This window comes from Chionomys nivalis, chromosome 1 (genome assembly GCF_950005125.1).
Source record: "Chionomys nivalis chromosome 1, mChiNiv1.1, whole genome shotgun sequence".
In the NCBI taxonomy this organism is placed as follows: domain Eukaryota; kingdom Metazoa; phylum Chordata; class Mammalia; order Rodentia; family Cricetidae; genus Chionomys; species Chionomys nivalis.
Genome location: NC_080086.1, coordinates 54,318,198 through 54,342,917, shown reverse-complemented (window position 1 = coordinate 54,342,917; position 24,720 = coordinate 54,318,198). Strand labels below are relative to the sequence as shown.

Sequence of the window (24,720 nt, the reverse complement as noted above, 5' to 3'; positions counted from 1 at the left end):
AAAAGGGGAGGGCAGCCCCTCTTGTGCCCCTCCTTTTCTAGTTCCCATTATGTAGTGAGGAATCATGAAAGGCCTCCATTAGAATACAAACATCCGTCAGAAACACTCATGAAGTTCCCACTATGTAGTGAGGAATCATGTAAGGCCACCATCAGAATACAAACGTCCATCAGAAACACTCATGCCTTGATCATGAAAATCCAAGTCTCTAGAGCTGTGGGAATTAATTTATTATGTTTGTACGCTATCTAGTCACAGGTGTTCTGTTATAGAAGCACACACACACGGGGGGTTAAGGAGAGAGAGACATCTGGCTTGAGCGATTTCACATATTTTAATATTGTAAAAGAAAACTAAGTAAAGGAAATTTTAGAACAAAAAAAATGTATGGATTCAACTTATTTGGAAAGAATTTTGTTTGGGGTCATGGTAGTGTTAGCAATAGGAAAGTTTGCAGTACCTAAAGTTCATTTAAAAGATATTTAGCGATCACAAATTATCTACCAGGTATCACTCTAGTTGCTTGGGATATACGCGTGAGTGAACACCATTGTCTGAGTATGTGCTAAAATCTGGTACACATTGCTCATTGCTGTTTTAGCTAATCCTACCAAAATGCTTACTATTGTTATATGAGGTTTCTATTTCTGTGTGTTATAAGTCACACCCAAATTTAATAGCCGAAAATACCAAATACTTGACTAGGGTTGTGATTCAGTTGGTAGAATGCTTGCCTAGCATGCAGAAGGCATTGGATTCAAACCCCAGCATGGCATAAACCTGGTGTAGTTATGCATACCTGTGATCTCAATGGCTGGAAGGTAGAAATGGAATCAGAGTCATCCTTGCTTACATGGGAATTTCAAGACCAACCTGGATTACATATAACCCTGTATCAAATAAATAGATTAAGTTAAATTTCCAATGTTATCTTACCATGCCTATGGATTAAGACTTAAACTTAGCTGGGAGGTTCTGTCTCAAAAGCTCTCATGGAGTCGCAATTGAGTTCCAACATGTTGACTGGTGCCAGTGGGAGGTTTTAGGGTGACTTGTTCACATTGCTGGTGGCACGTGCTATTGTTCTCTGCCATGCGAACCTATCCATTGGATCTTGGTTTCTTTACAACATGGTGGTAGGTTTTCCCGAGAGTGCCTTGCAAGAAAGCAGAACATAAGCTCCAATGCCCTTTATGTTAAACCTTAGAGCTTGTGTGTCATTATTTTGTTGCTATCCTATAGGTTACATTAGTCTACCCTATTTAGTATAAAGTTGGTTGCCAAAACATAAAGACAAACATACAGAAATCATAAGAGGCCATGGCAGAGACTGGATATCAGAGGAGGTTGTTTCTTTCCCAATGCAAGCATAAAGAAACAGACTAAGGATAGTAGGATAATCCCCTCGATACATGCTTTGACAGTTTTTCTTTTGTGACTCTTAATGCCAGTATCGCAGACTTTAATCCTAAATCTTGCTGACACCCTTAAGATAATCTTATATACTATGGTCAAGCAGGGAGCCCGTGCTTCCCTACAGTAAATAAAATTTAAAAGTGTAGGTATGATTTGATTTCCTGATTCTTCACCAGGGAGGTTGAGACTCAGGGAAATGACCCATGAGTGCAGGGTCATAGAGCAGGACTGAGAACTTCTATCTCTTGGCTTAGGTCCACTCTTCTTCCTCTAGATATGCAGGGTAAGGAGGACACTTCCTAGATAATATTGTATTTTGTATTTTTCTTTATGGACCAGGGGGTGGTTGAGAGAGAAGCACACTCAAGTTATGGCAAGGAAAAGATAAGTTATTTCAGAAAGTACAAGAATTCTGCAGGAACCATTGGCAGTTACTTGTCTTTGTTCTTCCTTTGATTTCTGATCTTTGCTTACTTCATTCTCCTTTTTAGGGCCTGATTCTCTCTTCAAGTATTTGCTTCACATTCTCATATGAATTAGAAATGGGTAAAAGGCACTACTCTGATCTCATTTGGCTTGATAGTAAAGCTTCGGTAAAGCATATTTAACCAAGATCCCATGCTGTAAATAAGATTTCTGAGACAAAAGTGTGTGTGCGATTGGTCCAATGTGGGTCAAGAGGTCGACTTTTGCCTGGTCAACAACAGCCAGAGGGATAAGCTTACATGGCCATCAATCTCTTCTTCTGTTCCATGGGAAAGTCAATTTAATCTTGAAGAATGTGACTACTCAAATTTTAGAATACAGTACTATCAGTTCTGTACTGTAGCTGTGTGCCCCAGGAGTCACTTGGTAATATCTGTCAAGAAGGGGAACGTTACTGCTGCTGGCTCTAGCAAGGAATACTGCTAAGCATCCACATTACACTGGACTCATCCCCTGACCAAAGAATTTACAACAGTGTCATTGATACTGAGGTTGACTGACTTCGATTGTGATTTGGACTGTTCTGTATCACAGTGAACACCATGAAGAATTGGTAATGAGGGAAGGAAGGCAACTAGCCTACTAAAGCCATATTGGCCTATTCCAGGAGGAAGTTCTTGCCAAGAAGGCAGGAGGCATTGTACTGCTTAAAGCTACAATGGTCTCTTAGGTTCTTGGCCAAAGAAACATTAAGGTTGTTACCTATAAATCTTCATCCTGCTTCTAGTTTATTTTCATCACTAATGATCTAGAATGGACTTGCCTTCAGATTTTGGATGAAAAACACAAAGTACAGTGTATTGGCTGTGCTGAGAGAGTGGGAAATTGCATTTGGCTCTAATTTTGTGTCGGATGATAAACCATATGACAGCAATATTTTCATCTCACGACAAGTTTATTTAATTTTGGAAACTATTGTCAGTGAGGTTGTTTCAAACAAAAGGACCACCACATCCATATTCCAAGAAAAATAATTTAAAAGTTCTTTAGTATGATGATGAATATTCATATTTAAATAGCATTCCAATTTCAAATCTATGGGCGTGTATGTACAAGTACATGTAGCTATCAATTAATTTGTTTGGAAACCTAACACTCAGTGTGAAAGAATAAGTATGGAGCAATCATTTTGATGGAGTTGCTAGAATACTGCCCTACCTTATTACACCTGGGCAGAATCACAGCTAAACCTTTTACCAGTAGAACAGCCTCTGGCAAGGTGTGTCCCTCTCACCACAGTGTGTTGTCCTCTCTAAAATGAGAATGCGAAGGAGTTCTGTCTCCTGGAGCTGAGGTGAGGAATAATAGAACTATGATTGTAATGTGATTTCCACATTGGCACTCCTCAAGTGTTCTCTAAATTATAGGTTCTATTTCTTATCTTACTAGTAAGTATGAATAATTGTTAGAAATATCAGCGTCATGTTAATTCAGCATGGTGGCATCTTGGCCCCCATGTGTTCTGAGAATATTTTCCAACCAATCATCTTGGATAGCATCGATTGCTTCTCAGGAGTTCAAGTCCACTGTAGGGATTTTTAAAGCCACAGATAAATAATACCCATACATTGAAAACACCCATGATACCATTTCCAGAAATGGTCATGGCTTTGGTGATTGCCTTATAGTCCTAGCCAAGCACCAAAATGTTAAAAGCTCAATGGAGACATTTACTAGATTTAGATTCTGTGATACTAATTGATAGAGGGCTCATTTAACTTAATATATGATAACTATTTCCCATGTTTGTGAATATTCTTCCAGACATAATTGTCAATAGCTACTACATAGGATTCTCAATGATTAAATATACCTTCATTTATTCACTCTCTGCTTTCCACACTTGCAATATTTTTTGAATTCCCCTTACTCTCTTCCCTAAGAGGCAGAGACAGAAGGTCAACCTGGGCTGTGGAGTTCCAGGAGACCTCATGCAACAAATATAGTTAAAAGCAACATCTGGTATTACCACATTTGAGCTTCAAACGCTTTCTTGTAAGATGCAAATATCTAGGTAAATAGGAAAAGACATTACAGAAATATGATATACTTCAAGCAATGTCTGTATCTTCCTATTAGATATCATAGGAATTGGACCTTCTGGAGTCATTGCCATAAACTAGGTAGAAGTGATTCTGTAAACCATGCTTTTAGTTCCATATAACTGAGTATTAACAGGGCAATGCATCTCTCTCTCTCTCTCTCTCTCTCTCTCTCTCTCTCTCTCTCTCTCTCTGTGTGTGTGTGTGTGTGTGTGTGTGTGTGTATCACTCTCTCTCCCTCTCCCTACCCCCTTCTCTCTCTCTCTCTCTCTCTCTCTCTCTCTCTGTATATGTGTCTGTGTTATAGGGAGGACCTGTTTCATAATGAGATGTTCATACAGTACAGGGGCTTTGTAATGTCTTGTAGACATTAACCTCAGTCTAAACTAGTCAAAGTCTGATTTGACTTTGTAACTTCTTCTGCCTTTCTTCTCAGTAAGACAAGAGGATGACTATTTCAATGACTCCACTTCCTGGTGATTTCGACTTGAGGCTCTTATATTCTTATGTCTTACCCTCTGTCACCAGGCATGGGGAAGAGTGCAGAAGCAAACTTCTTTTAGAGATCTCTTAATCCTTCACCCATGAGCATCCCAAGATCTCCTTAAACCCTTTGCTAATACAATGAAAAAGTCACTACTTTTCTAGTAACTTTTGTGACACAAACAAGTCCTTGTACATCAGCACAATCTTCTCCTAGCTTGTCATAAGCCTGCAAGACAAGAACACATAGAAAGGGACACAAAGATTCTGACAGCACAGAAGACTGGCAGACATGAGAAAGGCCACAGAGTGAGAGAGAGCCATAGGGAGGAAAGGAAAGGTAGTGAGTTAGAAAGGGTATTCCACAGACTCTGAACACAAACACTAAATAGATTTCTCACAAAATAGATTGATTCATTGACTTGAAGAACAGTCTATTCAGTATTGCTATTGTTGTTTTGGGCTTGTTTCTTTTGGAGGGGATTATGTTTTTTTCAAGATTGTAATATAATTACAGCATCCCTTCTTTCACTTTCCTCCCTCCAGACCTTCCCATATATCCCTCCCCACTCTCTTTCATATTTATGACCTATTTTTTCACTAATTGTTATTACATTCATATATACATATACATATATATAGTATATGTATATATATATACATATTTCATATACATATATATTGAAATATATATATATTTCAAAATATAAACTGTTTGGTCCTTAGAGTGATACTTGTATGTATATTTCCAGGGCTGACATTTGATACTGGACAACCATTTGGTGTTCTTTTCCTTGTAGAAGGCCACTTCTCCTACTCCCAGATTTCCTCAGTTTGCCCATAATTCTTTGTGTATGGTTGAGGCCTCATAAGATTTTCTCTGCCCATATTACCTTGTCTATTGATGTCAATTTTGTTCAGCTCAAGTTTAGGCAGTCATGTTGGCAGGAATTCATGAGTATAACTAGCATCCGCAATCTCACAGCAAGCTCTCTGATCCTCTGGCTTCAAAATCTTTCTGAATGTTTCCTTACACTCAGATGAGGGAGTGTTTTACAGCTGTATCCTTTGGGCCTGGGCTCCACAACTCTGTATTTTGACTGGTTGTGGTTTTCTGTATTGATCTCTGTCTGTTGTAAAGAGAAGCTTCCTTGATGAGAAGTACACTTATCTGTGTGGAGAAGGACAACATTTTAGAACAATTAAAGAAAAATTTAACAGACATGATAGTGTAATTCATAACCAGAGCACTCAGGAGGCAGAAGCAAGAAGATCAAAATTTCAAGATTGACCTGGGCTACATATAAAGTTCCTGTCTCAAACAATTTTACTTGACAGAGTTAGATGTGTAATATATAGTCTCATACAGTTGTATGACATGAGATTCAAAACCAGAATTTTTGCAAGTGTTTCATGGATATCGATTGGATGGAAAAGACATGATAAAAATTTTTTGATGTACTTGACATATACCATCTTAATCCCAAAACACAATATAATGCTGGGAAAGCCTGAGAATAGAGATAAAATTTAAATTCAACATATTTTCCATAGAATAATATTATATACAATTTGACACTAAATAGTCCCATTGGTAGCCTGCCAAACTGTACTATCATATTAAAAGTTCTAAGAAGTTCTGCAGACTACTTGGTTGGTTAAAGTTGCAATGAGTGTCAAATATTTTATACTATAAGCTTTTGTTCTGTTACAAGCACTTACATAGACCTTATGTGCTCCATGATATAGACACAAGGCCATGACATTGTAGATACTATAGTTTTGCTTTGTTTTTCCTGTGTCTATGGCTCAGAGTTTTTTCTTAGACCCCCCTAGGCAAACAGTGAACAGATCTTTCCAATATCTCATGACCTGTAAGTTCAGGTACGGTTTGCCAATAATCTAGAGACCTTTCAAGACATAACCTAAAAAAAATGTTTGCTTTCTTTATAAATATGGTAGTGGTGGGAAAAGACTTCTTTGGGTTTTGCACTGTTGTTTGTCATCCACTCAATGAAGCACCATGTGAGGAGCTCATGTGACGTGTCAGAGATGCCATTCTCCATCACCTCCCTCTAATAGCTGCCTTGCTCTCGGAAGGGCAAGTCCAGCTGGCTTAATAGGCAGAACCAACTCCTCCCACTAGAAGAGAAGCTCGGACGCCATTATGTGTAAAATAGCGGCACTTGCAGATGCAGATGTGGGTTTTAAATTATATGCGAGTTCTCTTTGAAACAGCATTGAGTTCCCAACTACAGACCAGCACCCGCCCAGCCACAAAGGAACTGGAGGCTGCATTCGTACAAGAAGCACCTCTTAACTGAAAGCCAGTTTCTGTATTCGCTCTTTTTCATGATGGTAATAGCAAGAAGCTGGTGAGCAGCGGTTCTCAGAGCAGAAGTCATTGTACTATCCTCCATCACCTTCCTAGCCTTCTCTTCCAGTTTGCAGAGTCGTTACCAACAGAGAGAAGAACCATGCACATATCAGTCCTTTGGCCAGCAGCGTACCATAAGTTTGGAATTGTGTTTGGATAGGACACCTCGTCTTTCCTCAGTCTCCATTCTTCCGTACAGTCACTTAAGTCTCTAGCACAATAAAATTACTGACACCTGATCCATAAAGACTATGAGATGAAAGTCATGTGACTCATATAGTCACTTTTCTTTGACTATTTATTGGCTAAAAGCAAGTTATTTCATAATACTTTTTAGTATAAAGTAATAAACAACATGATATATACAGAAATATGTGTATACACCCTATAGTACAAATGTACACTGTATCCCATATAATGTATAGTTATTTGTCAATGAGAACTATTCAAAAGGAACTTATGTATATAGGTGCAGCAAAGGGAAAGTAAAAATAAAAGTAATTTTTTATGTTCCTCATTCCCTACAATTATTTTGCAATGTAACTGCGAGAAGTAACCATTACATCTTTACAGAAAATAATTACGCACACACAGGCCTATGATGTGCATACACAAAACTTTATAAATAAAATGTTAATATATTAAATAGAATGATCCATGTCTGTAATGTTAGAGCATAGCGTAGGAGGATACCTCAAATAAGTGACTGAAAGAGAAAGAGAAATGGCTGACAAGCTTGAAAAAAATTACTGGACATTACTCATTTAGAGAAATGTAAATTAAACACTGAGATGCAGTTTCATCAATCAAGTAGGCAGAGATGAAAAGTTTGGTAATATTCAGTCTTAAGGAGGGAGGAGAGAAAAATTACATTTAAATCATTCTCAATGACAAACGGCTTACAAACTCAATTAGTTAGCCACTCTTCTCTGTGTGGCTCACCAAAGGGAGGATGATAAATACCAGAAGTTGTAATGAGACTGGATGTTTTGAGGACATAATAGAAATTGGATATGTTATAGCTGCTTGTGCTTACTTTTATTTAGCAACAGTTCTTGGGCATTTAATTCCTTGCATTTTCACACATATTAGCTCCATGGATCTAGACAGCAGCTAAAAAATCAGAGAACTTGGTGTCATTTCAGTGGGAAAACAATGTATGGAATTAATTACATTTGATGTATAATACAGGTTTGTGAAATACAGCAGTCATAAAATACATGTCATGTAGTAAAAGGTGTACATGCAAGCTTTTGTGTGTGCATGTGTATATGATGGGTGAATATGTATGTGAGTGTGGGGGTGTGCATGCATTCATGCATGTGTGTGTGTGAAAGAGAGAGAGAGACAGAGTCAGAGAAAGAGATAATGGTATAGCCCCAATACCTGTCAGTCGTCTACCTGCTATAAATTTGATGACACATGATATCATTTTCATAAATGATTGTGTTTCTCCCAAAGCAATTGGTTTTTATTTATCTCTAAAGAGCCCAGGTGTGTTGTTCTCATATGAGTTCACTTTTAATCAATTCTTTTATTTTCCCAAAGGGGAGAGAAAATGTTGCTCTAAGTCTAAGGAACCAGCTCCTCATTCCTCTGACTGGTCTCGAGGCTCAAGAAGACAGGGTCTCAAGGTCTTGAGTTATTAATGCTCTGACCATATGAATAACAAGAAAGCCTTGTGAATTATTTCAGACCCCTGGAAAAATCCATGGCCTTGTTTTCTGCAGTGGTGCTGGACACTGCTGGGGATAGTCGTGTATTTCTATGCAGTACCTTCTGATAATGCCATCTAAGAGAACAGCAATGCAGATGGCCCCTTCTGACACTCACATATAAATTCACACAGTCGAATAATACTTTTAAAAGTTAATACTTTCCGTCATCTTCTGAAGTTTATTAAATCTCTGAAGGCTTACTCCTAATGCAAACAGGGCATGAGTTGCCTACTATGATGGCTAATCGTGACTGTCAATTTGACATCAAAGAAACAAGCCTCTAAGCTCATCTGTGAGAGAGTTTCTACATTAGGCTAGTCAGTACAGGAAAACCCACATTTCATGTGGGTGATACCATCTCACAGGCTATGATCCAAGACTACATTAGAGAAGGCAAAGTAACATTCAATGCTCCCTGCTTCCAAAGTCTAGATGGCCTTTCTAGCTGCCTCACTCTCCTGCCACCATGACATCCCCACGATAATGGGCTGTACCCTCCTGAACTGTAAGCAAAGTTGCAACCTCAGGGGCTTGTGAAATTCCATAGCCTCAGTAACAAGGAATTACAATCCATACTAACCAGATGGCAGAGACCCAGAAATATCTACATCTAAAATCTGTTTAACTATAAGATTGGAAAACGCAAGATTTATTTTTTCCCTCCACTTCAGTCTTCTATGGACATTGCCAAAATAGGCAAGAAAGCCTCACTGGCAGGAGGAATGTGGTCTTCTAGAACCATGACTGCCAGCCTGCAGTGGCAGATTAATTATCCACCCCTATAGGGCCAGCTCTATAACCTCATGCCACAAGAACTCCACATACATTAGTCCACCCTCTGTGCCCTCTCCCTTACCTTTTAGTGGGCTATTTATCAGTCAAAGATAGATTGTGCCCATTAATTCTCCAACAGGAGTCATAACCATTAGTGCATCAACATCTCCTCGACATATATGATCTCTTGAAAATGAGATGAGGGACCTGGTCTCCAAGGTATGCAAAAGATTCAGAAAGGCAATTGCATGCACCAACTTCTCAGGACCATCTGGATGGGTTTGGGGTATCCACCTGACAAAGAACACAGGTACAGAACTTTCATCGTCCCTGATTCACCCCATTTCACTTGTAAAACAGAGGGTGTGATGGTTAATCTCAAACTGTCAACCTGATCAGGTCTAGAATCACCTAAGAGATGGACCTTTGGGCATGCCTATGGCAGATTATCATAGGTGGGTTAACTGAGGTGGGAAGACCTGCCCACTGTGGATAGTACCACTCTCTAGATTGGGATCCTGGATTACATAGAAAGGAGAAAGAGAGTTGAACTCAGGTATCCATCATTTGCTGCTTCTTGACTGTAGAGACGTTGTTCGTGTGGGTCAGATCCCTCAAAATCCTCCTGCTGTGAAACTCTGAGGCAAAATAAGCCCATTAAGTTACTTTTTAAAAGTATTCAATTTTTGATACTTTAATATAATTACATCATTCTACCCTTCACTTTTCTCCCTCCAAACCCTTTGATGTATCCTACCCTTGCTCTCTTTGAAATTTGTGGCTTCTTTATTTTTAATTTTCATAGACGTATGTATATGTGTATTCCTAAGTACATAAATTCAAGCTACACAATCCATATAATGTTGCTCATATGTATACACTTTCAGCTCTGACCTTTTGATATTGGACAGACAATTGGTATGCTTTTCCCAGGGGAGGGGAAGACTGTTTCTCCTGCTCTCTGGTTTGCATAGTTATGTTGGTAAAACTTCATGAGTGTAGCTTCAGACATTTCTAGAAAACAAAATTTCACAGCAAAATTTCTGTTCTCTGGTTCTTAAAATCTTTCTGCCTCCCCTTCTGGAATGATCTTGAGCCTTAGATTCAGGAGTTGTATTACAGATGTATCAGGTAGGACTGGGCTCCACAACTCTGCAATTTTGGTAGGTTGTGATTTCATGCAATGGTCTCTGTTGCAAAGAAAAGTTTCCTTGATAAGGAATAAGAACTACTTTTATCTGTGGGTATAAGGATGAGTATTTATAATATAGTGCTGGTTTAAAAAAATTTATGGTAGCTGTAGGCTCTCCTCTAAGATCCATGACTTCATTAGCCTTGGGAAAGGTATAATTTCCTCTTGCTGAGTAGCTCCTAAGTCCAATTAGAGAACTGCTGGTTACAACCAAGATACACATGTGACTGTTACACCCTTAAGGCTGTCGTGCAATGATGGTCATTATGATGGCTGGGACTCCTGGTTGTCTCCCTCCCTTGCAAGCTTGCATGGCTCCTTCTGGTGTAATGAGAGCTAGTCCACAAGGATGTGGTTTTCTGATCATCTCCAGCTCTGGTCCTCTGAGCCGTGTCTGATATACATGATGTATTCAGCAATAAGGACTTGTTTTCCTTCTCTGGGGACAACCAAAGGCAATAGCAATAGTTTATAATATTTTGGAAATCTCTTATACAATTTTGACCAACAGCTCAAAAGAGGACTTTCGTGCTTGTTGTTGGGAATATTGTTCTTTGGTCTATGGCTCTTGGGGGAAGCATTGTCAGCCCAGGCGGACATTTTTTATTTGAACTGTGTGCGTATATTTATGTTTTGACTTATAAGCATTATAGGTAGATACTTACTTGTAAGATTCTTATCACTTTTTAGATACCTTACTGTTACTTTACCATCTTCCTTCCTTCTATATTTATCTCCCTTCTTAAGGAGCAGAAGGAGGGAGAACATGAGCAAGGAAGTCAGGACCGCGAGGGGTGCACCCACCCACTGTGACAGTGGGGCTGATCTATTGGGAGCTCACCAAGGCCAGCTGGACTGGGACTGAATAAGCATGGAATAAAACCAGACTCTCTGAACATGGCAGACAATGAGGGCTGATGAGAAGCCAAGGACAATGGCACTAGGTTTTGATCCTACTGCTTGAACTGGCCTTGTGGGAGCCTAGCCTGTTTGGATGCTCACCTTCCTGGACCTGGATGGAGGGGGGAGGTCCTTGGACTTTCCACAGGGCAGGGAATCCGGACTGCTCTTCAGACTCGAAAGGGAGGGGGAATGAAGTGGGGGAAGGGGGGAGGAGTGGGGGAGAGGGGGAGAGGAGTGGGAGGAGGGGGAGGGAAATGGGAGGCAGGGAGGAGGCGGAAATGTTTTCAACAAAAAAATAAATAAAACATAATTAAAAAAAGAAACCCCCATTTCCCACTTCCCCTTCACATAGCTTATACCTTGCCTTGCTATTCCCCTTCTGACTTCATCCCCACAATAATCACTTTTTACTTTTGTTATGAGATTTAATATCAGCAACAGAAAGTAACTAAGATGAAGAACAGTCTCTATAATTCCTGATATTATTTTATATTTTCCTTATCACATTAAGTCTAATGTTCCAGTGAACTGCCAGCTCCCAGTATTTATGTTAGGAAAAAGACTGGGTAATTAGCCAGCCACTCTTTCAAAGGAAGGCCACATTTGTTTAAATTTGGAATGACTTGCATGTACTAATTTAGAAATTGTTCTTCATTTTTCCTTTGGTATTTGTGAGTTTTCTTTGCACTGGTGCATGTTCTCATCAATATGCCTCAGGGTGCAGCTAACACAAACCAGCACCTCAGCAGCTGCTCATAGGAAAAGGAATATTACACTGGAGATATTTTGCTAGGATCATAAAATTCAAAATCATAGAATGTTCTCGAACAAGCCATGAGGCAGCTAGAGCCAGAAAGCTATCAGAGCCAGGCTATGTTCACTGCATCTTACCAATGATGTCATCTTTTATTTGGAGTCTTTCTAGATACTACCATACCCTTTTTTTTCTACAAATGAGGCAGCTGTCCACCGCAACTGGAAATGATACAAATTACATGGACCATTTGCTATAACTTAATATTAAAACTGGTAATATCATTTGTTTATAAGTAAAAAAGAATAATTACTAGTTTCTCAGTTTGTGCCTTACCCCATGTGTTATATGTATTGTTTCTTATAATCCTTTCAAAGCTCTGTATATAGTAAGGACTGCTGATGGAAAAGAACCTGGTAGCATCTTCCAGGACATGGTGGAGACTCACGTGGGCCCTCTAGTGGAGAGCTCCTGGAAAGACTAGTCAGGACTAGGCTTCTGAGATATTACTGGTAAGAATCTTGAGAGTACCTGCCCCCTTCTCATGTTCATCTCCCCAGAGAACACCGCTATTGAAACATGTGAGACTCTTCCTTATGCCTTTTTTCCAACACATACCCATCATTGTTCACCTCAAGTTTTCTCCATGCCTTGATTTCAGGACTTCACAAACACTTTCCTTGACTTTTATTAATTCCTCCATGTAAAATGTGTCTTTGGTGACCCTTTCTCACTTTTATCTGACTCTTCTTTTTCAGCCCGCATGTATCAAGTCAAGAAGTCTGATGTCTATCCTCCTGAAGCACCCACTGCTTTCCTTTCTGATTGTATAGTTTCTATCCATCGACTTTAACACACTTAGGCTAATGTCCGTCTCTCCTGTTAGATTGCCTGCTACATGGAAACAGGCTTGGTTTCATCACTATGTGTTGAAATTTAGAATAATTCCTGGGATACGGCAATGCTTTCTAGTAATTATTGAGTGGATGGATAGATGGATGGGTGGGTGGGTGGATGGGTAGGTGAGTGAATCTCTCTAGCAGCAAAAAGTGCAAGTTGTCAGATTACACATTTAGTTGTGGAAGATGTTACAAGGATGTTCCTCGGGAATACTTCTGGGAAGTCAGCAGACCTCTGTAGTAAGAACTCTGTGATGTGCCCTACAGATATAGATGGTAGAGTGAGCATTCCAAACAGAGAGACAGCATGACCAAAATCCATGGGTTTTGATCAAGACCTTGAGAGAAAGCTATTATGGCTAAAAGCCAATGAACTGTGAGATTGTATTCAAGAACAGGTGGGAAAGACAGATGGGGCCACACATTAAAGGGTAGCATAACTAAGCTGGGTGTCATCACTTCCTGATATGATTCCGAAGTCTGAGAGGTGTTAATCAAGACATCAAAAGAGGAATCTGCAGTGAGAAACTGGATAGTGAACCCACCAGGAGGTTTTGTGATTAAGGAGATGGCACAAAGCATTCTTTGTTGAGACAAAAACTCCTATCTAGTGTTTGACAACAGACTTCAAAACCTCAGCAATATTATTTCAGACCATGCCAAAGCAAAGAAAGCTGTATTATCGTTTTGGCGTCAGTAGCTTTCGCACGTGTCATCCTCCCTATGATTGCTGTCACCCGCACGTGTCGTATACTCTTCACTTCTGGCTCGCCACCCTGCCACAAATATGCCTCACAGCCACTCCCAAGTCAAACAAAACAAACATCTGGATGGGATTTCCAGTCACTGTTTTTCAAGTCTGCCTTCCTATTTTAATCACATATTAACTTGCAGGTAGTTCTTTTCACAAAGAGGAATCACACAAGGAGCCTTGGGGCACATTTCAATATGGCAATGGACTCCAATGTCATGTCACTTCATCTTCCCCTTTCTTGTTTCCCTCATTACTGACAATTCATTTTTGCTTTGATTTTATTGCTATTTATTAATTATGCAAACTAATGGGTTTCATTATGACATTTCATATGTATATAAAATACTTTGAGTGCCTTCAAACCCCTGTTGTCATATCTTCCTTCCCCTTCTACTGCCCCCCTTCTTCTATTTCTAACACATCCTTCTCTCATTTATATCTTTATTATTTTTTTCTTCACTTATTATTATCATATGTATGCATATATATAAATACATAAATACAACCTACCGAGTCCATGTAGTATTGGGAGCTTGTCCCTAAAGAAGACTACTATTCTCTTTCTGTCTCTGTCTCTCTGTATCTGCCTGTGTCTCTGTCTCTGTCTCTCTCTCTCTCTCTTTGCAGTCATTAATTGCCTATAGCTTTTCCTTTAGGTCTGGATTCTTGTAAGATTTCACCCATCCATATTGGTATGGTAACTGGCATTTCCACTATAAAGATCTTGTTTAGAAAACCATATGATGGATGTAGCTTTCTTGTTCTATATAGAAGACACAGTTGCTCAGCTGATGTCCTGGTCTTTCAACTCTTAAGATTTTTCCATCCTCTCTCCTTAAGGGTTCCTTGGACCTAAGTTGTAAGAATTGTGTCATAGATGTATCAATTGGGGATGGACACCCTACAGTCACTTCTCTGCATTTTGACAAATTGCGGTTTTCTGTAATAGACATTTCTATATGGATTGACAACACCATATTCAATGTATCTACACCCCTCCCCCAAATCTCATTAACATGCTATCACCAGATGCTACAACATAGCTCTTAAAATCTCAAGTGGTTGGTGTAATTCAGAAGAGTGTGTACATGAATGGAGGGATGATGGAAAAGCCATTTATCCTCTCACTGCCTGAAAATCATCAAACATCTTGTGTCTCAAAAATGACATAAGGGAATGCATTGTACCCTGCAGACATTTCCCACCACTTAAGCATCACTTAAAGGCAAATGTTAAGAACTAGAGGAGATGATAGTTATTGAGCAAAGAATATGTGAGACACTCACTAATAAAATTTCTAACACTATAACATTTAATATATTTAGTAATGCATGAGATGCATCCACTATGTGAATGATACATTGTGTGTGCTTTTAAGTGTACACATTTATGTGTGTGAGCACATATACACACCATGATATGTGTGGAGGTCTGAGAACAGCTGCTGCCTATCCTCTTGCTCTGCCCTGCTTGACACAATGACTCTCTTTTCATTGTTTGCTGTGTACAGCTCATAGCCAGCATATGAGGTTCTGGGGATTCTCTTGCCTCTGTCTCTGCATCCCACCCCATCTCACCATGGAAACACTGGGATTAGAGATGTGTATACTGTACTCAACCTTGCCTGGGTTCTGGGGATTCAAACGTAGGTCCTCGCATTTACAAAGCATGTACTTTACACTCATATACCCAGCCTGTGTTGCATATTCTTGTTACTCTCATCTTCCTGTTGATAAAACTGAGTAAAAAAATGAAAAGGGACTTTCCTGAGATGACAAAACCACCATATGTTAGAACCAGGCTTCAACCTCAGCAATTGAAAAGTAGTGCCCACATAGGATAAGACAGTTGTGTCTACTCCCACAGAGACAAAATGGAACTTTCATTGACCCTTGAGAATCTTAAAGGCTAGAGCACAGAGAGGCCTAGATCTCCACCCTAGGTTTGCCAGGTATTATCCCCACACTCATCAACATTTTAGTCCCCTGAACAATGGGTTTTCACCTGTAAACAAGGAATAAAACAGTGCTGCATCAATAAATCCATAAAAGCATTGTCTTAGTCAGGGGTTCTATTGCTGTGATGAGACACAGTGACCAAAGGAACTTGGGAAGGACAGGGTTTCTTCCCACACAGTTAGTTCCATGTAATGGTGCATCATCAAAAGCCGTGAGGGCAGGAACTTAACAGGGTAGGAGCTGTTAACCTGGAGGCAGGAGCTGATGCTGACGCCATGCGGGGTGATTTTTACAGGCTTGCTCATCCCATTATCTTGCAGAATCCATGACTACAAGCCCAAAGGTGGCACCAACTATGAATCGCTAATTAAGAAAATGCCCCATAGGACGGGCTTGCCTACAGTCTGGTCTTATGGAGGCATTTTGTCCTCCTATAAATTTAGCATGTGCAAGATCATGAGCACCATCCCCAGAACCACCAATTTAAAAAAAAAAAAAAAAAGGAAACTCAAAGAATTTTTCAAGGTGTGGTACAACATGCCTGTCAGCATTTGGGAGGCTGAGTGAGCGGAACAAGAATCTAAGATCATTTATGTACACTATCATATCATCTGCAAATAATGAAAGGTTAACTTCTTCCTTTCCAATACGAATCCCCTTGATCCCCTTATGTTGTCTTATTGCTATTGCTAGAACTTCAAGCACTATATTGAAGAGGTATGGAGAGAGAGGACAGCCTTATCGTGGGATGGCTTTGAGTTTCGCTCCGTTTAATTTGATGTTAGCTGTCAGCTTGCTGTAAATAGCTTTTATTATATTTAGGTATGACCCTTGTATCCCTAATCTCTCCAAGACTTTTATCATAAAGGATGTTGAATTTTGTCAAATGCTTTTTCAGCATCTAATGAAACAATCATATGGGTTTTTTTCTTTCAGTTTATTTATATGATGGATTACATTGATAGATTTCCGTATGTTGAACCAGCCCTGCATCTCTGGGATGAAGCCTACTTGATCATAATGGATAATTTTTCTAATGTGTTCTTGGATTCGGTTTGCCAGTATTTTATTGAGGATTTTTGCGGTTTGGATGCTTACCTTCCTAGACCTAGATGGAGGGGGAGGACCTTGGACTTTCCATAGTGCAGGGAACCCTGACTGCTCTTCGGACTGGAGAGGGAGGGGGAAAGGAGTAGGGGGAAGGGAGAGGAGTGGGAGGAAGGGGAGGGAAATGGGAGCCTGGGAGGAGGCAGAAATTTTCTTTTCAATAAAAAAAAAAAAAAAGAATATAGTGACTAGGAACTTCCCAAAAGGGAAGCTTAGCCTTGGGAATCAGGGAAAACGCTTTACTAAGTTCTGTTTAGCTGAGTTCTAAACGGTAAGGTAACAATCACTACAAAGGAAGCAAACTAAAGCAACAGACAACTGATGATACTCACACAGTCCTGCATTTGGTTAAAAAAATACAAAATGTGTGGTACAATTAAAATTGCCGAGTGATCTTAATTATGAGAAATATATTATGATAAACTAATCTCTTCCCCAAATTTGGTGAAATTAGTTTAAATGGATAAAATTCAGCTGGGGAGGTGCCTTAGCAGGTGCACGCATGGCTACCTGAGTTTAAATCTCCAGAATCCGTATAAGAAGCTGGACATGATCACGTGTGTGTCTGCAAACCCAGTCCTAGCTGTGAGGGTGGGTGGGTGGAGATGGGTGGAGTCAGGAGCATGGCTGGGGCTTACTTACAACTACAGGCTTCAGAAAGGGGACGCAGTGTCTTTAAATGATTAAGACAGAAGGACAGTTCAGGAAACTCATTGTCCCACTCTGGCTTCTGCCTACACAACAGGATGTATGCCCACTCACCCACACATGCCTACATACAGAAAACCTTTCACTGGGCCTTTTAAAATGATGTAATCAAACTGAGAGTTTTGTTTCCTAATTGTTCCCATTTCCCTACTTAAAGGATTTCCCACATGTCTGCCCAGATTTTAATTCTTATAATTTTTAAAAGGTAAACAAGTAATAAATATCAAAGAATTAAAAAAAACAAAACAAAACAAAAAAAGAATCTAAGATCAACCTGGCCCACATAGTGAGACTGTGTCTCAAATATTTAGAAAATAATTTTCTCCCCGTCCCTTTCCTTCTCCTCTCCCCTTTCATCCTTCACCCACCCCACCCCTGCCACACTCCCACTTTACTCAGGGTAAGGACACAGAGAGAGAATAAGGAAAGAGATATTTCAATAGAAGGAACCATTATGGGGTTAGTGAGAAATCTGGCACTAGGGAAATTCACAGGAATCCACAAGGAGGACCCTAGTTAAGCAATAGTGGAAAAGGGGCCTTAATTGCAATTCCCCTTTAAGAAGATTGATGACTGCTTTGATTCTCATCATAGAACCTTCATCTAATAACTGATGGAAGCAGATGCAGCCATCCACAGCTAAGCACTTGGTTGAGCAATTGGAGGTTAATAGTAGAGAGGGAGGAGCAACAATATGAGCTAAGGGGTTAAGACCATGATGGGGAAATCCACAGAAACAGCTGACCTGGGCTAGTGGGGACTCAATGACTCTGGACTGGCAGCTGGGGAACCTGCATAGGACAGAACTAGGCCCTCTGAATGTGGGTGAGAGTTGTGTGACTGGGGAAGTTTGTGGGGTCACTGGCTTTGGAACCAGTATTTATCCCTAGCCCATTCCCCATGGAGAGGTACCTTGCTCAGCCTAGATACAAGGACTAGGGCCTTGGTCCTGCCTCAAGTGATGTGATAGGCTTTGTTGACTCCCCATGTGAGTCACCCTCTCTGAGAAATGAATGGGGAATAGAGTTGGGGGAGGGGGAGCAGGAGGAAGGGAGGGAGAAGGAACTGGGATTGGTATGTAAAATAAAAAAAGATTGTTTGAGAAAATAAAATAAATTTTAAAAGGGGAAATTGTTTTTAGAAAAAAAAAAAACCCTAAGTACTTCCTCTCCTATCTACTATTATTCCAAGCAACATAAGACGGTTGGAACATTCTCTCAGCTGTTGTAAGGACTACATGGAATCAGATTCAAAGAACCTGAGCAGATCTCATAATTCACCATTTCTATACCACACTGAAAAACTTCATGTGGTTCATTCCATATTTGTAGTCACAGATATGCCAGGGATTTTTTAAAAATCCATTTTAATGGAAAAAAGGACTTACTAGACACCTTCTGCCCCTCAATGTTGCTGATGTTCTAGGTGGAGACAAAACACATAGCGTGACTTCACACGAGTCTTGGGTCTTAGGGAGAATGGTTTAATATGCCTGATGACTATTCCTACAGGGAAACTCTGAAAATGGCTTTTCTAACCTGCTGGCTGATTCTTAGAATTTCAATGAAAACTTCAGGGTTAAGACCATTTTTCTAAAACTTCTCATTTTAAATGATTTCAACTTGTAGACCCTGAGACTCAGGAGAAACGTGTCTAACACAACTTCGTCTTTAAACCATAAAACGCTGCATGGAAGGCTCAAAAAAAGTTCCTGTCAGAAACCAAATTCTACAGATAGCCATCCTCTTTGACACTGAGACTCAGAGGTAGAGTGGCCAAAGACAGCATCACTTTGGCTGTTATAGAACCGAAAGCAGACGCACATCTACAGTCATATGATGTGTGCGGCTATGGGAGTCAACCGAATGCTCTGAGAGCAGGCAAGTTGCAGATGAGTCCATATCCAAAATGAGACGTGGAGGAGACAGCACAGAATGTTTGAATCAGAAGGAATAGCACCTATAAAAATGTAAAGTCAACAAGAGAGGGCATGATGAAACAACAATGAACGGAGGAAAGAAGTGCATTGTGCCTGGGTAGAAAAGGCTGTGGGATGAGTCTGTAAAGAGGGGCTCAGAGTTCTGACAAAGAGGCGAGCTCATTAACACCCTGGCAGGTAGAGTGGCTGCGAGTCAAATGTACCTCTGTCCAAGAGCAATCGAGGCAGATGCTAAAGAGCATTTTGGCTGGGCGGTGGTGGCGCACGCCTTTAATCCCAGCACTCGGGAGGCAGAGGCAGGCGGATGTTTGGGAGTTCGAGGCCAGCCTGGTCTACAAGAGCTAGTTCCAGGACAGGCTCCAAAACCACAGAGAAACCCTGTCTCAAAAAAACAAAACAAAACAAACAAAACAAAAAAAAAAAGAGCATTTTGTCCTTGTGGCATATGCTTATACTCTCTGTGCTGGAGAGTGAGAGAGAAGAGGATCTCTGAGAATCCCTTGCCATTCAGCTTCCTTGAGTCAATGAGGTACTGGTCAAGACAGACATGCTAAAGAATGATTTCTCCATCCAGATACACACACACACACACACACACACACTTCAAAGTTCCTGTGAAAACTCTTTGGTCAGGTGTCACTGTAGTAATGAGACACTTGAGGTCTATGACGAAGAAGTCCTAACCAGGCAGAGAAAGCACATAACACTATGAGAATTGAAGACAACGTTGACTCTCTGCCAGCTTCTGCATTAGAATCACCTAAGGAGGGTCGTAAAATCACCCCGTCTTGTCCGTAGGTGTCATTTGTTTTTAATCACTGCCCACATTGGCATTGGCATACAGTCCTCACTCATGGAACTGGGTTTTTAAAGAGCACGCTCTGATAATTATTAACTGGAGCAAGATGGGGTCTGTACACTTTTAAATACTTTTTGGTGACACTGAGATATGTGCAGTTAATAACTAGAGGATAGGACTACAGAGCATAGAAAAGTGGGCTGTACCTCCACCCCTTTCTAGAAGCTGGATTATCTTAAATTTTAAAGTTTTCATCTATAAATTTTCATAAAACATTAAAAGAATAGTTCCCCTGGTATGGTGGCACATTCCTTTAATCCCAGCATGGAGAGACAGAGGCAGGTGAATCTCTAAGTTTGAGACAAGCCTGAACTATATAGTGAAATCCAGGCCAGTGAGAACTGCATCTCAAAACTGAGACCCCATCTCAAAAAATATGTAATACTTCCATCACAATGAGAAAATCTAGTAGAAATATTAAAGCAATTCAGCTTTGACCTTAGTCTTCTTATATGTAAGCCAGAAAAATAATAGTACCTGCCCAGTGTGATCAATGTAAGGATTCTATAACATATGAAGTAGCTTACAAATTCTTTCACTGTTTTTCACAAATGCATCTGTTGTCCTTACCGTAGATGAAGGTGACAGCAGCATCAGGATAGAAGGGATGGAAATCAAAAGTCTTATTCCAAAGACACAAATCAGTTTGCCTGGGACCTGGGGGAGTAATAGAAAAAACACATTTACAAAGGTGTGTTGGGGCCAAATGGCTTCCTGGAGCTCCAGGCTCATACTTAAACTCCAGCGAATATTCATTAATGATCATCTAATAACACAGTCCCCAAGCAGGTGGGACAAGCCAGGTGTGTATCATATAAAACAGAATAAATGAGTGGACTGCTCAGACTTCGTTCCAAAACTTGCGTTCTGATTTGAATTTAACCCAAATGCAAGAACCGACAGATGTCTATGTGAAAACTGGAAGTGAAATCATCCAAAAGCCTTAAAACTGAGCTGAGAAGCAGTGGGTATTGTTACGCCTTGGTGGTCAGGGGCGAGGATGTCTCTCCGATGCCTTCATCTTCTCGGCAGACAGAGCCAGCTTCAGGCCTGCTGTCAGAGTCTCTGCCCTCTTCATTAGAAAGCCCCACCCGGTGCTTCAAATTGTTCCTCTTTCTGCCACTCCTCTTTTAATATTCCGAACAGATTAGAAGTCACTTACAAGGATGTATCCCACACCCAGGAAAGAGAAATCCGAGCTAGATAAGAAACCAAGATGCAAACAGACAGGACTCACGAGCTTCAGTGGAAGTCTAATGGGAGCCAGTCCACCTAAAGGAGGCTGTGGGAGCCTGCGTAAACCTGCACCGTGCAGATTCCACACTAAATTTGCCAAGGGCAGACAACAGTGGGAGACAAGGTTTATCACAACAGGGAAACTGTTCCAGGATTAACCCAGAGCACTGATTGGGAGAGAAACAGCTGTTCCTAGCAGAGTACTAGACAAAGCTCTAGTTCCAGGGGTGAGACAAACAGAGTGCTGGGTGCATCAGTTAAACTTAAAGTTGCTGTGAAAAAAAGCAACTTAAAGATAATGAGGATATGGGGATGCAGCTCACTGTGGCAGGGAGGCCATGGTAGCAGGAGAGGAGGCAGCTGGTTCCATTGCACCCACAATCAGGAAGTTTAGGGAGAAATGTGTGCTGGAGCCTTGTTCACTGTCTCCTTTTTATTCAGTCTGAGGTTATAGCCATGGGTCAATACCATCCTGTAGCAGTATTTCCATTGTATTTTAATAAATAAAGCTTCCCCTAAGTTGAGAGAGTAAAATTGCTGCACTAATCAGCCTTACAGACCAGGCAGTGGTGACACACACCTTTAATCCCAGTAGCCACACTAATTTGCCATAGAAACCGTGAGGTAGTGGTGCGTGCCTTTAATCCCAGCACTAGAGAGCAATATAAAATGGGAGGAGACAGCTCTCACACACAGTCTCATTCTGAGATTCCTGGAGGCAGAGCCACCATATAGGACTGAGATGGGGTAAGAGCCAGTGGCCAACTGTTTTGCTTTTTTAAATATTTATTTATTATGTATACAATATTCTATCTGTGTGTATGTCTGACCAGAAGAGGGCAGCAGACCTCGTTACAGATGGTTGTGAGCCACCATGTGGTTGCCGGGCATTGAACTCATGACCTTTGGAAGAGCAGGCAATGCTCTTAACCACTGAGCCATCTCTCCAGCCCCTGTTTTGCTTTTCTGACTTTCAAGTTGAACCCCAATTTCTGTCTCTAGGTTTTTACTAATTGTGCTACATCATCATTCAGGGTCCAACTGCTACTTTCTTAATTAACCCAATCTAGAAGTTCCCCCTGAAATATACCAGAGGTTGGTCACCTAGGTGTTTTCATAGCTTCTCATTCTGACAAAAATTTTAAGCATTACACTACATGACATTAGTCTCATCACCTCCCAGGTTGTTGATACAGTGCCTATTGCCCAGAGGTTGCAAAAACAGTGAACAGAGAATGGGGGACTAGAGAAAGAGAGAATGGGGGAGAGACCTGTGCTGTAATTCCTAAGTCTCAGATGATGCTTTGCCATTATCCTTCTTTGAGGGCTGGTTATCTCTCATAGTTAATAAAACTAGCTCTAGAGTTTGCATGTCCAAAATAGTGTGGCACACCTGCACTGAACCATTCAACCAGCCTGAAATAAATCTAAATATCTGGAGAAAAAAGGAGATTAAATATCTCACAATTTTTACTAAAAGCAGAAATAGACATTCAATAGAAAGCCACTCCTCATTCACACAGAAAATTTAGGTGGATATGAGTAGCCAGTGACTGCCCTCCATGTGTGATTCTTTATTTTTGGAATCCTCCTGTTCTTGCTGTGGCTCTGTCCTCTTTGGCCACCAAGGGCAAAAATGTCATGTGGAACACAGAAGGACAGGCCCATCAGCCTTTTAACCAAACTGATTAAGAAACTGACCACATTGCTTCATTCACACAGTGTGTTAGGTTTTTAGAACAAGTTATTTTGATTCATGGTTTCAAAGCCTCTAGCACATGGCTGATTGGCTTCAACACTTCAACAAGGCAGAAGCTCATGGTAGTGTGATGAAGGAGGGTCATCTGTCTATGTGTTACTTTCATTGGTTAATAAAGAGACTGCCTTGGCCTTTTAATAGGGAAGAAAATTAGGTGGGTGGAGTAGACAGAACAGAATGCTGGGAAGAAGGGAAGTGAGGCAGATGCCATGATTCTCCGACCCGAGAAGGATGCAGGTTGGGGTCTTTCCCAGTAAGCCACCACCTTGTGGTTCTATACAGATTACTAAATATGGGTTAAATATGAGTATTAGCCAATAAGAGGCTGGAACTAATGGGCCAGGCAGTGTTTAAATGAATACAATTTGTGTGTTGTTATTTTGCGTGTAAAGCTAGCTGGGCGGGATGAAAAGCAGGCCTGCTTGTCCCATCACTATAGTCGTGGGAACATGTGGCAGACCAGCTGTCACCTCAGCCTAACTAGAAAGCAGAAGGACTCTAATAGGCCAGGAACAAAGTGTTTTTTACTAGAGGCATGCTCCAAGTGACCACTTAGATCTTCCATCACTACCTCAAATCACTACCTGGTAAAAAAAAAAAAAAAAAAAAAAAACAAGTCTCCAACCTCTGAGGCTGTGTTGGACATTTTCACATCCAGACTACTCCACATTTCACTGATGAAGGGTCCTATACCTCACTACAAAAAGCCTTAAAAATAAAGCAGATTTTTTTTGTGTGTGTATGTGGTGTCATTCTCCCTTAGGAAGTGAGAACATCCTGCTCTGGGCAGCACTGGCTGCCTTTTCTACAACACTTCTTACCAGCACTAAACACCTATATTCCCCTTTCTCCCACATAGAACATAGTCTCCATACCCCATAGAGGCAGCCCAAAAGCCTAGTGTTTGGACTACCCCAGCTCCCTGTCTTAAGATGTTAAGGATGGGAACACTCTGAAATGTATCAGATGTAGGGTTATACTTCCTTGTAAACAGAGAATGCACTTTCATTTCCTGGCCATATGATACTAATTCTGCCATTTAGTACTTTTCTCATCCCTATCCTCATATGAAATGTGTTATTATTTACATAATATTATTGGCTGTGAGCAGTCAAGTGACTTCATTAATCGAAGGGTGTCTGGAAAATGAAGCCTTTGCCTGGGCTTTCTGTCATAAAACCAACCCATAGAAGAGAGTACACATCTGCGGGGAAGAGCTGAACATTGTGCTATAACTTCCTAAGAATATTTGCAAGAATATGCACATGCATATAAAAATCTGGGACTCTTAGGTCTTCCTTTAGCTTGATGAGATGAGACTCTCATCTTTTGTCATTTTCAACCAACCTCTGCAAT

The 24,720-nt window shown here is 40.6% G+C and overlaps 1 protein-coding gene across 2 annotated transcripts in view; it reads left to right on the top strand.

Annotated features, from left to right (window-relative positions):
• Tafa1 (TAFA chemokine like family member 1) overlaps positions 1-24,720 on the top strand; it is a 519,205-nt gene that overhangs the window by 400,809 nt on the left and 93,676 nt on the right. The window lies entirely within an intron of this gene.